The 16,150-nt window shown below is 40.9% G+C and overlaps 1 protein-coding gene across 1 annotated transcript in view; it reads right to left on the reverse strand.

Annotated features, from left to right (window-relative positions):
- Positions 1-16,150, reverse strand: part of LOC124594035 (agrin-like) — a 536,557-nt gene that overhangs the window by 237,728 nt on the left and 282,679 nt on the right. The window lies entirely within an intron of this gene.

Here is a 16,150-nt window from a genome sequence, read left to right on the forward strand (position 1 = left end):
CCCACCTAACTTGTACACTTGGCGAATGGGTAAAAAGATTCTTCTACCTTGCCCGATTTAGGTTTTCTTGTGGATGTGATAATCACTCCCAAAAAGTGATGAAAACATAAGAGTTTGTCACATAAATTGAAAATAAAAAATTAAACTTGTCACTCGAGGGAAGACTTGAACCAAGTACCTCTAGTTCCGCAACTGCTCACGCTAACCATGGGACCACGGTGCTCGGGAGCTTGCACTATCCTTGATGTTGCCTATCTTCCGCATGGACTACTCAGCTTGTATATTTTGCTTATTTTTTCATAGTTCCACACAACTTCTTCCTGTTTTCTCGATTGATCTGTGTTCAGTTTTTCAAGGCCTATCCACTGTGCCAACTTGTAACTAAATCTGAGAGGGGGTGCGATGGGGAGGTTCCCTTGTTAGTGCCTTGGCAGCGATGCTGTGTCGATTCGTCAGGCACTCGCTATCTGATGCTAACATTGCTCATTTTGCATATTCTGTCCTCGACTGATGTGTCACCTGCCTTCCTCTTTAGGTTTGACGACGTCCCAGTTCCCTTGAAATGCCGAATATATATATATATATATATATATATATATATATATATATATATATATATATATTAATTTGCGTCGAGACGCTGTAGGATCACGCGAAGCATTCTGTCTCATTTGAGCGTTCTTTCTGATCTTCCACGATTCTCTCTTTTTTTTTTCTCCATGGAGTCTCTTTCTATCTTCAGTTGACATTGTCCCTGGTTTCTTTGGGACTTCATTCTCTGACCTCACATTCCACTTGTGTATCTTGTCACTGTATATATTTCTGTCTTCAGTTTCTATTGAATCGATTTTTGCTGCTTCTAGGTCCAGCTTGACTTGTGTAATCCGTGATATTGTTGATTTGGCCCCTCGTATAATGAAAGCCGTCAAAGAAAAACAGGGTGCATGTACAAAATACTTAAGCAACCCCACTATTGAGAACAAACAATACTATAAGGAGAAAAGAAATAACGCTAAATGGGTAGTAAGGAAGCCACATCAGGAACACTGGGATAGGTTTATCTCTAATATCGAATATATTATACACGGAAGACAGCAAATGACATATAAGGTTTTGAAAACTTTAAACACAACAGAAAGAGAGAAAGTACTAATAAATAGTATTGAGGAAAAACAGTGGATAAATCATTACAGAAAATCGTGGTATGATGATACAGCACAAGAAACTGAAACTGAACAACTAGACGAGAAAGGATTAGATGAAATCTAGTCTGATGGATTAACATCTGCACTAACATCATTTAAGAACAGAAAAGCAACAGGAAAATACGGCATTAATGTTGAATTATTAAAATATGGATGAATGATGCTACACCAACGTCTGCTACATATCTTCAACGAATGTTGGAAGAAGAAGAGTATTCCCAAAGACTGCAAAACAGCTAGAGTGATATCAATTTAAAAAAGGAGATAAAAGCCTATGCAGTAATTGCAGAGGAATAAGTTTACTGGACTCAGCATACAAGGTGTTTGCTAAGATTTTAAATACAAGACTTAAAAACACAGCTGAAGCAGTACTGCATGAGGAACAAATGCGTTTTAGGAAAGGATGCTCCACAATAGATTAAAGTTTTTATTCTACAGCAAATAATAGAAAAACGGAGAGAGTATAACAAAGAAACACCCATTGCTTTTATTGACTTTAAAAAAGATTTGACAATTTCAATAGACAGAAACTTTGGGAAATTATGACGAATCGTGGGTATCCAAAACATCTAGTAAATGCGATAAAAATTTTATATCAAGACACATATATCAATCTAGATCTCAATGGTAAAGCAACTAATGAGATACCAACTAACAAAGCGGTACGACACGGCTGCTGCATCTCTCCAACTTTGTTTAACATCTACACTAATGAAATAATACACATATGGAAATCAGAATTTCAGAAAGGCATCTGCTAGACAGGAACATTCTTTTAAATAATTTACTATATGCTGATGATGCAGTGATCCTAGCAGATAAGGGAGATGACCTTCAGAAAGGAATCTACTTGCTAAAACAAATAAGTGCAAAATTTAACATGTAAATTTCAAAAGAAAGAACTAAGACAATGGCCTTCATGGGGAAAGGGTACCAGAACCAAAATAGTGACAGATCAGGGTTTCTTGGGCAAGTAAACCATTTAAATTATGTCGGACGTGAAATGACATATGGCTACACCAGAGATATTGAAATTACGCTTAGTAAATTCAGCCGGGCATATGAAACAATTAACAGAAACCTAAAAAACAAGACCAGGAAAGACACTCAAATTAAATTTTACAGAACTGTTGCAGTTCCCACACTGCTCTATGGAAGTGAGACAGGGGGGGGGGAGGGGGACTACCAAGAAGCAAGAAAGCCCGATTCATGCACAAGAAATGAAATTCCTTAGAGGTGTTAAAGGTTGCACAAGTGAAGACAGGCTAAGAAATCAAGATATTAGAGAAGAACTGCAAATATTTAGCCACAATGATAAAATTAGAGATTACAGAAGAAAATGGAACGAACACCTACAAAGACTGGAGAGTGAGAGACTTCCCTTAAAATAAGTGCCATTGGAGAAGAGACGGAGGAAGACCCCGACAGAGGTGGGTACCGTAACAGGCAATTTCTGCCTAATAGCTGAAGAGAAGATGAAGAAGATGATGAAGACTCCTAATGTCTGAGTGGTAGCAAATATTTATTAATAACGATTACCTGATTCGCGGCAGAATAAATATACTTTCTCTACATATCTCTCTGCTGACGTCACGAGAGATTTCTACATCGTCATCTGAACCCATTGGTTCTGAAAGCGCCGGGTGGCCAACCGCATATGCTAGCCAGTGTGGGAGCTACTGCTCGCTCCTTACTCCATACCTACTGCGCCGCTGATACATTCACTTCACGTAAGTGAAATAGCAAAACTGGAACCAAAGTAAAATGCGCACTCTTTTATTTGTTTATTTGGACCCCCTCCTTCCTTTGGTGAAATCTGACGAGACGTGGTGGAACTCAGCTCTCCCTCACATGAGGTTTACGGCTTAGTCGGCTAAAAATGCGTAAAAATGAATTTTTTGATTTGTTTCAAACACTGATTAAAACGCTATAACAATAACAAATTTTATTTAGACAGTGTGTTAAACAGTATTTTTAACACGCAATTAAAAACGCTTTATTTTAAATGTTCCTACCCTGATTAGTATTCGGACGGACAGACAGACGGACAGGCAGAACCAAACAGAAAAAAGGCTCCACGAAAATTAACTGTTTTGAGAGCACCTAAAAACCTGACATGTTAGTGATGTTTTATATACATTAAAAGTTGTTGAACCTTCACTTACTTTTCAGTTGCACCTTTCTTTCAACTGTATGATTACATACATTTTCAATTTCTTGATTTATGTGTTCACTAAGAGAATTGATGGCGAATTTCAGTATAGCTTCCTTCCACAAACGGTTAACTTCTTGCTTGCACGGGATGCCGCTTAACATACACACTGTAAGAGTTCTTATACAAAAACATTTAAGCTAATAATATCACCTTTATGTGCGTTGCGGAATATGGCGACTGGCTCACTGACTGATATGCCAAGCGTGCTCACACAAGTTCGAGAATCTTTGAGAAGAAAATCTGAAGGACGTGTAGTTACCATTCAAGTACGTCTTGTTATTCAGATACGCAAAAGGCAATAGCTGGACAAAATAACCCTTGTCTGAACAAGTATTTGTTTCTGTACGTGTTTTGGGAACTTATGTATCGTTGGCTTGTTTTTAAAATCAGCCTTATGCAAACAGAATTAATTAATTAATTTTTTTTTATTTTTGTATCTACCCAGACATGTTTCGACACCTATGTGTTGTCTTCTGTTGGTCAATTTTTTTTTTTTTAATTTGTGTAGGCCTAAGAATTGCAATATGTGCATGTTGCTTTGTTTTGTTTAGGCACTCACCTTAAACTACATCGTTAAATGACCTGCATTATTATACATCGGTTTTTGGGTCCTTTTTCGTCTTTTTTCTTTTTTTTTTTGTTTTTTACGGCATGTCGTTTGACCTGAAGAAAATTATTGTGTGTTTGTGAAGAATCGTTTCGTGGATGTAGGTTATGAGCGTTTCTGTACTTACATTTTTCGTCATGATGCGTGTGTCTGGTTGATGTCTCGATCAACTGCTCTCAGATCATTGTTTCCACACAGTTTTTCACAAAATTTTCGCTCACTAGTTCACCTCATATTCACTTTCACAAAAATGTGACCGAAACGTGATCTGAAATGGTTCAAATGGCTCTGAGCACTATGGGACTCAACTGCTGAGGTCATTAGTCCGCTAGAACTTAGAACTAATTAAACCTAACTAACCTAAAGACATCACAAACATCCATGCCCGAGGCAGGATTCGAACCTGCGACCGTAGCGGTCTTGCGGCTCCAGACTGCAGCGCCTTTAATCGCACGGTCACTTCGGCCGGCAAACGTGATCTGAGCAGACACTTCTGACTCCATACTCAGTGAAAGGTATTACGTTAATGTCGCTGCTCACTTGTTCATCGTTGGTCTTGTCTTTGTTGTGGCGCTAATTTTGAATGTTTCCTCAGAACTAGTGTGATGTGGCTGCTAGGAAAGGGCAGTGTGTGTGAGAACGACATCCACAGGTATTTTCCCCGATATTTAAGACTGTTTGATTGTTATGTTTTATGTAGGAAGGTGCCTTTGTATAGTTCATTGAGTGTTCCAAACAGTGTTTTGTTGCACAGTGTTGTATTTTCATTCAGGATTCTCTTTCCTTCTACTATTGCTTTCTGTGTGTGGTAGTTCTCCTCGATTGTGAGTTTGTGATAGAGACTGTTGCTTCCTCTGAGGATCTTAAGATCAGACTACATGTTTTTGGATGGCTATTTTCTTGTATTAGATAATCTGCAAAAGTGGAGTGTATACTATCACTTCTTAAGGCTCTGAGGTGTTCAGAGTGCTCGTTTTGAAATTTCTGCATATTTGGCCTATGTAGACCGACTGGCGTGTATTACAGGTTAACTGATATATTCTAACTTTGGAGAATGTGTCTGCAAAGGTGTTCTTAGTGCTTAGATTTTTCTGTACTGTGTTTTTTTGCAAAATGACACTTGTAGCCCTTGTTTCTTCAGTATGTTTCCCACTCTGTGGACGTTTTTGTTACTGTATGTTAGTATGTGCCGTGCTGTACTCTCTGTAGGGTGTTCCTGGTTGCTTGTGTTTATCTGGAGTTTATGTTCTTGGTTCTCTGTTGTGGCTGGTGATTTTTTCATGGTTTGTTCTCTTTTAGTTTGTTTCTTTTTTTAAATTTTGATGCTTAGTTTGTTTATCATTTGTGTGTTGTACCCGTTCTCTCTGGCTGTCTGATGTATTTGTTTATCATTTGTGTGTTGTACCCATTCTCTCTGGCTATCTGATGTATTGTGTTTAGTTCCTGTGTGTAGTTGAATTCGTCCAGTGGAGTTCCGTTGAGCCTGCGTAGCATGTATCTGAAACTTGAGAGTTTGTCTGCTTGGGGGTGGTTGGAGTTAACGTGAATGATTACTATTAAAAACAGTCTTGATCACGATTTATTTAACAAGGTGACCGGTTTCGACCACTACTGTGGTCATCTTCAGACCATTTAGTAGGAACCTCTTTCTGTTGGAGAATCACTAGTGACGCTGACTCTGAGGATTGTTAAGAGTTTTTTTTATGTTTCTTTGGTACCTCATGGTAAGGTCATTGATTAGTTTGATGATGTTGTTCTGTTCTATAAATTATTCTGTTTTCTTGATGTACTCTGCCTCATTCATACCAAGAAGTGTATTTGTGTCACAAGTTTGTATTTATGTTGTGTTTTGGCCCCTTTTTAAGTAATTCTTCTTCTTGTTTCGTTAATTCTATGTCAGTTAAATTGAAAAGCGCGTCATGGAACTTGTGCTAGGCCCCTACTCTGTCTTCATTATCTATTGTTGTGGCAGATCTCACTGGGCGGTGCATTTTTTTGTTTTGTGTTTCTTTCTTTTTGCTCATTAGTATTTCTGTGTAAGACCTGACGCGTTATGTCATCGAACTGGGCCCGTGTTTTTAAGAGACTAGCAAAGTCAAGGTTTGTTTTGTACAATTGAAGATTAAGCTGCCGTTTTTTCGCATATAGGAAACGAATTTCTTCTTTTAACCAAATAATTTCTGCTATTATTTTGCTACTTATGCTGCAAGTGACTTGCTTACAATAGATAAATTATTATAAATTTGACATTGTACTTTACAGAAATTAAAAAAAAATCGACCCACAGAAGATGACACATTGTTGACGAAACCTGTCTGGGTAAATACAAAAATTAAAAAAATTAATTGTGGTTGCATAAGGCTGATTTTCAAACCAACCCCATTTTAAATCGCAAACACGGAAAACCATGAAGAGGAGCTTCAAACCTTAGTAAAATGAGTCTCTTATCTATCGTTTTAACGAGTACTATCTCCTGTAATAATATGGATCACTTTTTTAAAAAACTTCGTACTTCTAGTATTTGATAATACATGTTCTTGCAGCTTTCCAATATGAGATTACTACTTTTGAGGGTTCCGTGCCTCAGTCGGTAAAAGCGGTATCGTTATAGGATCACTTTGTCTGTCTGTAAGACTGTTAATACCCCTTGACCTGAGGAACGGCTATAGGCATCAAGTTGAAGTTTACGTCGCATACGAAGGTCTAAGGTCCTTTGACGATGTGAAAAATTTAAGCTTATATGTAAATGAAATCAAAAGATACGGCCATTTATGTCACATATTTCGATACTCGCAAAGTAAAAAAAAAAAAAAAAAAAAAAAAAAAAAGGGTTCAAGGGTTCAATTGGCTCTGAGAACTATGGGACTTAACATCTGAGGTCATCAGTCCCCTAGAACGTAGGTCTACTTAAACCTAACTAACCTAAGGATATCACACACATCCATGTCCGAGGCAGGATTCGAACCTGCGACAGTAGCGGTCGCGCGGTGCCAGACTGAAGCGCCTAGAACCGGTCGGCCACACCGGCCGGCTCGCAAACTAACTCATCAAAAGCTATTGGGTACTTCCTGTGGACCTAGAATTATGAAATTTGACAGGAATCAACGTTTCACAATAAAAGTAAAGGAAAAATTCGAGAATCGTTAATTTTTAATTATATCACGTAAAAAGTATTTTTTGGCACTTATCCATCTGTCTGCTTGTCGGTCTTTTATGAGCCATTTTTCTCAGCAACAAGTATAGGTATCAGTTTGAAATTTATGTCAGGTACTAAAGTGTACGGTCCGTTAGCGGTGTAAAATATTTAAGCCCCTAAGTCACATGAATCCAAAGATATGGTCATTTACGAGTATGAGACCTATTTTAACACTCGCAGACTCATTCATCAAAGGCTAAAGATGAAGCTATAGGGTACTTCCCGTTGACCTAGACTCGTGAAATTTGATAAAAAGCCATGTTTCACAGTACAAGACAAGGGAAAAAAGCCAAAAATGGTTAATATACACGTCGCTGGTGGTGGCCTAGCGGTAAAGCTCGTGCTTGGAAACAGACAAGTCGCGCGACTGAATATCGGTCGTAACCTTGTCTTCACCTCTTAAAGATGCGAGAAGTTACCAGAAGCAACACGTGGTTCGGATTCTTCTTTAAACTATAGGTCCCATTTCCCCGTTTGGATAACTGGTGTGGGTTAGGGACACAAAAAGTTTCTTACATCAGGATGGTCTCTGTTCTTCAGGACATGCATGTGCTAAAAAACAGGCACCATTGATTCGATCATCAGCTTTATTTATACATGATGAAAGAAATTTCCGACATTTAGCTACAGTGAGATATTGAGCGAACTCAATGGCAACAGGTGAAAATTTGTGTCGGACCAGGAGTCGAAACCGGATTCCCTGCTTTACGCGAGTGTTCGCCTCTCAGCTATTCGAGCACGTCTCCTGTCCCACCCAAATCTCCATATGCCGCGAAATGCAGAGTAACGCCCCCTGTCCGTTAATCCACTTGCTCGCAGCCTAACTGTATTCCCACGAGAACAGACAACACCCCAATGTGTATAAACAAAAATCGGTTGTCGCGTGTATGAAAGATCATTGCTTGAGAATGACTCGACTGATTAAGATGTTTTTTTTTTCTTTTTTGTGTTCGCAGTTGTCAATGACAAGGTTTCTATGAAAGAAATTCCTTGGAAAATTCGGATAATATTTTTGTTCGAATATCTAAATGAAAGGAATGTGACGGTCGGTTTGACGGTTCTGCTGTCACATGTTGTCATAAAAAAGTGTGACGTCCAGTTTGACAGCTCTGCTGTCGCATGTTTTCGTAGGAACAACAGATTCCACAATGAACGTTAATATTTTGCGAAAGAGAGAGAGAGAGAGAGAGAGAGAGAGAGAGAGAGAGAGAGAGAATACAATTGAAAGCGATATGAACATATCTCTGGTGTTTTCCAAAGATTGAATTGATGTCATTTCGTGGTAATTGATTTCGGCATAGTCGCAACACAGGCCTACTACGTGATCGTCGAGTCAATGAGGCTGACGAAGAGCGTAGAAAGCATATGAAAGCAAATCAAATTATACGAGGGGAAGTCAAAAAAGTAAAGGGGCTTTCGTAATTTCTCATAGTATCCAGGGGTGAAGTATTACGGTCTGTGACAATTCTATATAACGTGTCACTCTTATTCCTGCACTAGTCGTTGTGTTCTGACAGGCCACGAAACATGGCAGCTCCATCGTAGATCTGCTCCAAGGAAGAAACGAGGGCAGTGGATCCGCTTTTTGTTTGCGGGAAGTGTTAAAACTGCAGAAATTATTCGGTGAATGCAAGCGCATTTCAGACGAATCACAGAGAACGAAATCGTTAATACTTTACATATCAGTCACGGTTCAGCGTATTCCATCTTACACGACAGACTAAATTTTCAGTAAGTTGTGCAAGGTTGCAAACTTTCTACTTTCTTTTAGAATCTGGTCTTTAATAAAAAATGGCAAAGTAATGTTAATCAGAACACAGGGAGAAGTTGTGATCTAAATGACAATAGATTTATTCATCCTTAACATCACAAGACAACAAAAATGGCAAAAGAAACGTCACACAAACATTTTTATTTGACAATCGCTTTTACTAACATGGGGTCTATGGTGGACAAAGTGATTATCTGTGGATCGACACACGAAAATAACCGGAACACTAATCGCTTTATCTGACTTCAGCCGGGTTATGGCACAAAAACTACGCCGCCATCAAGCATCTATACTCTACTATTCCAAGAAAAAAGAAAAGTATGGTTCGGAAGAACATATATTGGAGCCCTACGCCGTATCAGCGAATACTTTACCCTTATGTTGGTCGGGGCGTCACACCACGATGCGTTCGGCGACTGAAGTCATGGACGGCCACAATCTGTTATTAATGGCGCACGCCCGAAAAATGCAAGTACGTGAGTAATTCGGAACGCAGATACTTCCCTATGAGCCGCTGGGACCCCGGTGGATTCCAATGTGCAGGTGAACCCATTTGCTGGTCTGCCAAATCAATTTGACTCGTGCCACGACGATGTGTGATGGAACATGTCAAAAGTTTGGATCGCTAACTCAAGACAAGTGCACCCACACATCACTCGTTGTGTGTGTGATGCTGGAAGCACACCTCTGATGGCTCAGAAGGTGACTGCCACAGGCTCCAAGTGGCACACTAGCAAAGGACACAAGTCTCACCGTTTAGGTAGAGACCTGCAGTTCTTTACTAGCGAAGAGCCAGTACAAGAGTGATCTTCTCTTTCTGTCCACTTTCCTCCTCAGCTCGGTAGCAAAGCTCATTTACATCTTAGACTTCACCCACTTTATCACAAACCAATCAAGCTGGAGCGCGGCATTCGAAGCTGGGAGAGCGCCCTTTGCTCTGCATACACCGATTTGACCAATCAGACGTTAAGTTAATTGGGAGAAAAGGATAAAAGATTCAGCTTCGTGGTCTCTTTCCCACGTGTTTACGCCATGTCTTTTGCTAACAACATTACCAAGGTGGAACCACAGCCCTCCATATAAAGCTTGTTATCTCTCCTGTTGTGTCCATTTTGAAGCTTCCAAAGAATGGCCATAAACTCGCTAAAAGACTCATGCTTTCACAAATATATTTCTTAACAGGGTCTGGACGTCTGGGCGCAAGTGACCTGTCCCATGGAAATTCGCTGAACGCACACAGATGTACTGTCGGCTTCCTGCCTAACAAGGCCCCAAGGCCCCATCATCTGCTTTACTGCCGGTCTACAATGCGCTGGCCATTGCAGCGGCGACTTCTTGTCGCTAGTCAGTCTACCTGGAGGCAGATGCCAGCCGACTGGCGCCAACCAACATGTCTGCACAACGAGACCGCAGAACTCGGCCGTCCGGAAATGTTTCCACCCAGGTTCCGCGGTAAAAACGCGCTTCCCTCGGCCCACCATCGCCGTGCTTTTACTGCAGTCGTTTAAATCGGCACCCTATTCCTTTGAATGCACATAAAACTTACCATTATTCCCTCCCTAGACAACGCGAGAAAGAGCGTTAACTACTGCTCACCATTTCATCATGATGTATGAAGTCAAATCGCAATAAAGATGATATTCCCTAAGAACATGAAGTCGGCCGGTGTGGCCGAGCGGTTCTAGGCGCTTCAGTCTGGACCCGCGCGACGACTACGGTCGCAGGTTCGAATCCTGCCTCGGGCATGGATGTGTGTGATGTCCTTAGGTTAGTTAGGTTTAAGTAGTTCTAAGTTCTAGGGGACTGATGACCTCAGATGTTAAGTCTCATAGTACTCAGAGCCATTTGAACCATTTTGAAGACCATGAAGGGGCATAACACCGAATCAGAAGTGAGCGTGCCCTGCAATCTCTCAAGGTATGTCCCAAAAGAATTGTCAAGGTGCAAAAGATGGACATCACTCGTAAACATTTGACCTGTTATCGTGAGGGAGATGGATTTTTACAGCAAATTGTTACTGTACATGAACTGCAGGTGCATCTTCACGAAACGGAAAGTAAGGCTATGAGCATGGTTTGGAAACACCCATCATCACCAGAAGTTAAGAAATTTAAACGTCGGCCATCAGCTGGACAGATATCTATAACGCTATTGTGGGATATGGAAAGTGTTGTAGCCATCCATTTTGCCCCAAGAGGCGAAACTATGAACAGTGAGAACTATTGTGATGTGTTGCAAACTAAACTGAATCCTACAATCACCTTCAAACGTCGCTGAAAGCTGCAAAAAAAAAATGTCCTCATGCATCGCAATAACAATTGGGCACATTCTGCCAAACTAACAGCTGAAACCTTAATGGAATTGGGATTCGAATTGCTGGAACACCCACAATATAATCCAGAACTGGCTCCAAGCAATTTTCGTATATTTGGACCATTGAAGGAAGCGCTCAGGGGAAGATGTGCAACCGATATAGAAGTTGCTGACATGGGCAAAATTGATTAATGGTGCAACCAAAAAATTTTTTCCGACGAAATCAAAAAAGTTGTGAAATGTTGGACAAAGTGTCCAGTTGGAGATTAACGCATAAAATAATTTGAAACGTCGACAAATCAATGGAATAACGTGTGTTTCCTCCACTTATGAACCATGGACCTTGCCGTTGGTGGAGAGACTTGTGTGCCTCAGCGATGCAGATAGTCATACTGTAGGTGCAACCACAACAGAGGGGTATCTGTTGAGAGGCCAGACAAACGTGTGGTTCCTGAAGAGGGGCAGCAGCCTTTTCAGCAGTTCAGCAGTTCAGCAGTTGCATGGGCAACAGTCTAGATGATTGACTGATCTGATCTTGTAACATCAACCAAAACCGCTTTGCTATGCTGGTACTGCGAATGGCTGAATGCAAAGAGAAACTACAGTTGTAATTTTTCCCAAGGGCACGCAGCTTCACTGTATGGTTAAAGGATGATGGCGTTCTCTTGCGGTAATATTCGGGAAGTGAAATACTCCCCCTATTCGGATTCCCGGATGGGGAATACTCAGGAGGACATTGCTATCAGGAGAAATAAAACTGGAGTTCTATGGCTCAGAGCCTGGAAAGTCAAATCACTTAATCGAGCAGGTAAGTTAGAAAATTTAAAAAAGGGAAATGGATGGGTTAAAGTTAGATACAGTGGGATTAGTGAAGTTCGGTGGCAGTAGGAACAAGACGTCTGGCCAGGTGAATACATGGTTACAACTTTTCAGTTCAATAAACTTTACCAGCAGCCGTATACTTTTCGTTGTTTTATTTTATTTCGAACACAACAAGTTTCGGCAATTCATTTTGCAATCTTCTGGCCCCATACCCTATTTTCGAATCAACCATCTTATTGTATAGTGCCATAAAACTGGATACCTTGAATTCCAATCGTTGTGCAACACATTCAACGATAGCGTGACACCAACTCGTTGAATCTGTTGCACAGCGATTGAGATTCACGATGTCCAGCTTTATGCCGCTGTACGATAAGATCGTTGATTCGAAAAAGTCGTCTGGGGCCTGAAGATGGCAAAATGAATTGCCGAAACTGGGTGCACTCGAATTAAAATAAAATAACCAAAACCATACGGCTGCTGGTAAAGTTTATTGAACTGAAAAGTACATACCAGCCGATGTCCCCTGACCAAATTGGACCGACAGGGACATAGTTATAAACAAAAAATCAAATATGGGTAATTCAGAAGTAGGTTTGAATAATGAATAAAAACAGGGAATGTAGATAAGCTATTACGAACAGTATAGTGAAAGCATCATTGTAGCCAAGATAGACATGAAGCCCACACCTGCCGCAGTAGAACAAGTTTATAGGCCAACTAGCTCCGCAGATGACGAAGAGACTGAAGAAATGTATGGTGCGATAAAAGAAATTATTTAGATAGTTAAGGGAGACGAAAATTTAATAGTCATGTGGGGCTGAAATTTGATAGTAGGAAAAGAAAGAGATGGGAAAAGTAGTAGGTGAATATGGATTGGGGGTAAAGCATGAAAGAGGAAGCCGCCTGGCAGAATTTTGCACAGAACGTAATTTATTACATAATAGTAAGAGAAAGATATAGGAACCAGGTACTAAACTGGGAGACATTTTCAGGGACAGATATGGACTCTGACCATAATTTATTGGTTATGAACTGTACATTAAAACTGAAGACACTGCAAAGAGGTAGGGATGTAAGGAGATGAGACCTGGATAAACTGAAAGAACCAGAGGTTCTAGAGAGATTGAGAGAGAGAATTAGGCAACGACAGGCAAAAACATGGGAAAGAAATACAGAAGAAGAAGAAGGGGTAGCTTTCAGAGATAAGGCAGTGAAGACAGCAGAGGTGGCAGGGGTAAACTACAGGGAGCGAAAGGCTATTTACAATTTGTACAGAAAATAGATGACAATTATAAGAGTCGAGGGGCACGAAAGCGAAGCAGTGGTTGAGAAGGGAGTGGGACAGGGCTGTAGCCTATCCCCGATGTTATTCAAATGGTTCAAATGGCTCTGAGCACTATGGGACTCAACTGCTGTGGTTAGCAGTCCCCTAGAACTTAGAACTACTTAAACCTAACTAACCTAAGGACATCACACACATCCATGCCCGAGGCAGGATTCGAACCTGCGACCGTAGCAGTCGCACCCCGATGTTATTCTATCTGTATATTGAGCAAGCAGTAAAGGAAACAAAAGAAAAATTTGGAGTGGGAATTAAAATCCAGGGAGAAGACATTAAAACTTTGAGGTTCGCCGATGACATTGTAATTCTGTCAGAGACAGCAAAGGACTTGGAAGAGCAGTTGAACGGAATGGACAGTATCTTGAAAGGAGGATATAAGATGAAGATCAACAAAAGCAAAACTAGGATAATGGAATGTAGTCGAATTAAACCAGGTGATGATGAGGGAATCAGGTTAGGAAATGAGACACTTAATGTAGCAGATGAATTTTGGTATGTGGGAAGAAAAGTAAGTGTTTATGGTCGAAGTAGAGAGGATATAAAATGTAGTCTGCTATGGCAAGGAAAGCATTTCTGAAGAAGAGAAATTTGTTAACATAGAGTATAATCGTCAGGAATTCTTTTCTGAAAGTAGTTGTATGGAGTGTAGCCACGTATGGAAGTGAAACGTGGGCGGTAAATAGTTTAGACAAGAAGAGAATAGAAGCTTTTGAAATGTGGGGCTACAAAAGAATTCTGAAGAGTAAATGGGTAGATCACGTAACTAATGAGGATAAAACTGGGGGGAAGAGGAATTTGTGGCACACTTTGACTAGAAGAAGTGATCGGATGGTATGAACGTTCTGAGGCTTGATCATCACTTCAGTATTTGAGGGAAGCGTGGAGGGTAAAAGCCGCAGACGGAGACCAAGGGATGAATACACTAAGCAGAGTCATACGGATGTACGTAGCAGTAGTTACTCGGAGATGATGAGGCTTGCACAGGATAGAGTAGCATGGAGAGCTGCATCAGCCCCATTATTTGGACTGAAGACCACAACAATAAAAACAACAACAACAACAACAACAACGTGTGTTGTCGATGGTAATCATATCTGTGATGTGTTGCAAAGACTGAATTGATGTCTGTCCGCGTCCGCCACTCGTGGTCGTGCGGTAGCGTTCTCGCTTCCCACGCCCGGGCTCCCGGGTTCGACTCCCGGCGGGGTCGGGGATTTTCTCTGCCTCGTGATGACTGGGTGTTGTGTGTTGTCCTTAGGTTAGTTAGGTTTAAGTAGTTCTAAGTTCTAGAGGACTGATGACCATAGATGTTAAGTCCCATAGTGCTCAGATCCATTTGAACTATTTTGATGTCTGTCCGTGGTAATTTGGTGTGTCGTAAACATTAAATTGATTTCAGTTCGTGGTTTGTTTCTTTAGAAAAACATGACACCACTGTGACATCGAAACACCCATCGACGTACGAGCAGCGCAACTTACCTAGATGATCGCCTCATGAATGAGACTGACGATAATCGTAGACAGCATTACGAAGCAAAACAATGAGAATTATACAATAACACTAGGTGTTAAACAGGGTGCGAGAAGGAACATGGCACGCTGTGCTGTGAAAATGTGCGATTTTGTTTTCCTTTTGGCAGTAAGTTTTCATAGAAAACAGGAAGGTTATGTTTAAGGCTGACTTTCTAATCCTTATGGATAACTTTCTAATCCTACCTCTTCGTAGACTAAAACCACGCAAAATACTATCATTAAAGCTACTGTCCTCACAGATGCAGCAGCTGGAAAGGTCTCTCTCATTCCCCGTGTAGTAAATGATTCCAACCGATTAACCCATTCATTTTGACTTGTATTCCTAATCAACGTTCCGTTTACAGTAGCAACAAATAAGTCAGAGAGAGAGAGAGAGAGAGAGAGAGAGAGAGAGAGAGAGAGAGAGGGCAGGAGCAGATGGACAGAGTAAGGATGAGGAAATGGATATATAAAGGGGGAAGGAGGATACGGACAGACAGATGAGGGAGGAAGAGATGGATAGAAAGAGTGTCGGATAAGAGATGTACAGGGAGTGGGGGGAAGGTGAGGGACAGTGATAACGGGGGGGGGGGGGGAGAAATGGACAAAGGAATGGAGGAGGAGGACAGAGATAGAGAGAGGGGGAAGAAGGAGATTAGGACTTATATCCAATTCGCATACATATTTAGCAATTGCGAAGCATTGTCAGATTCGCTAGTGTAATATATACAGGGCGTATCATCCGAAACTTGCAACGCAAATATTGCGGAAATGGAAACAGCTGTTGATGCGAGGTTTTCAGAGGTGCTCGTATTGTTAGCCAATCTACAAGTTCTAACAATACTTAGAAAGTGTATTTTTTGTGCAAACATACACTCTTTTAAATGGAGCAATGCCTATTGATATTAACATACTAAAAGTCTTGTAAATTAGAAAGTGACTTCTGTTTGTTGCAGGATTGTAGTGCGAGTCAAATGGTTCAAATGGCTCTGAGCACTATGGGACGTAACAGCTATGGTCATCAGCCCCTAGAACTTAGAACTACTTAAACCTAACTAACCTAAGGACATCACACAACACCCAGTCATCACGAGGCAGAGAAAATCCCTGACCCCGCCGGGAATCGAACCCGGGAACCTGGGCGCGGGAAGCTAGAACGCTACC

The sequence above is a fragment of the Schistocerca americana genome, chromosome 2, assembly GCF_021461395.2.
Source record: "Schistocerca americana isolate TAMUIC-IGC-003095 chromosome 2, iqSchAmer2.1, whole genome shotgun sequence".
NCBI classification, from domain to species: Eukaryota; Metazoa; Arthropoda; class Insecta; order Orthoptera; family Acrididae; genus Schistocerca; species Schistocerca americana.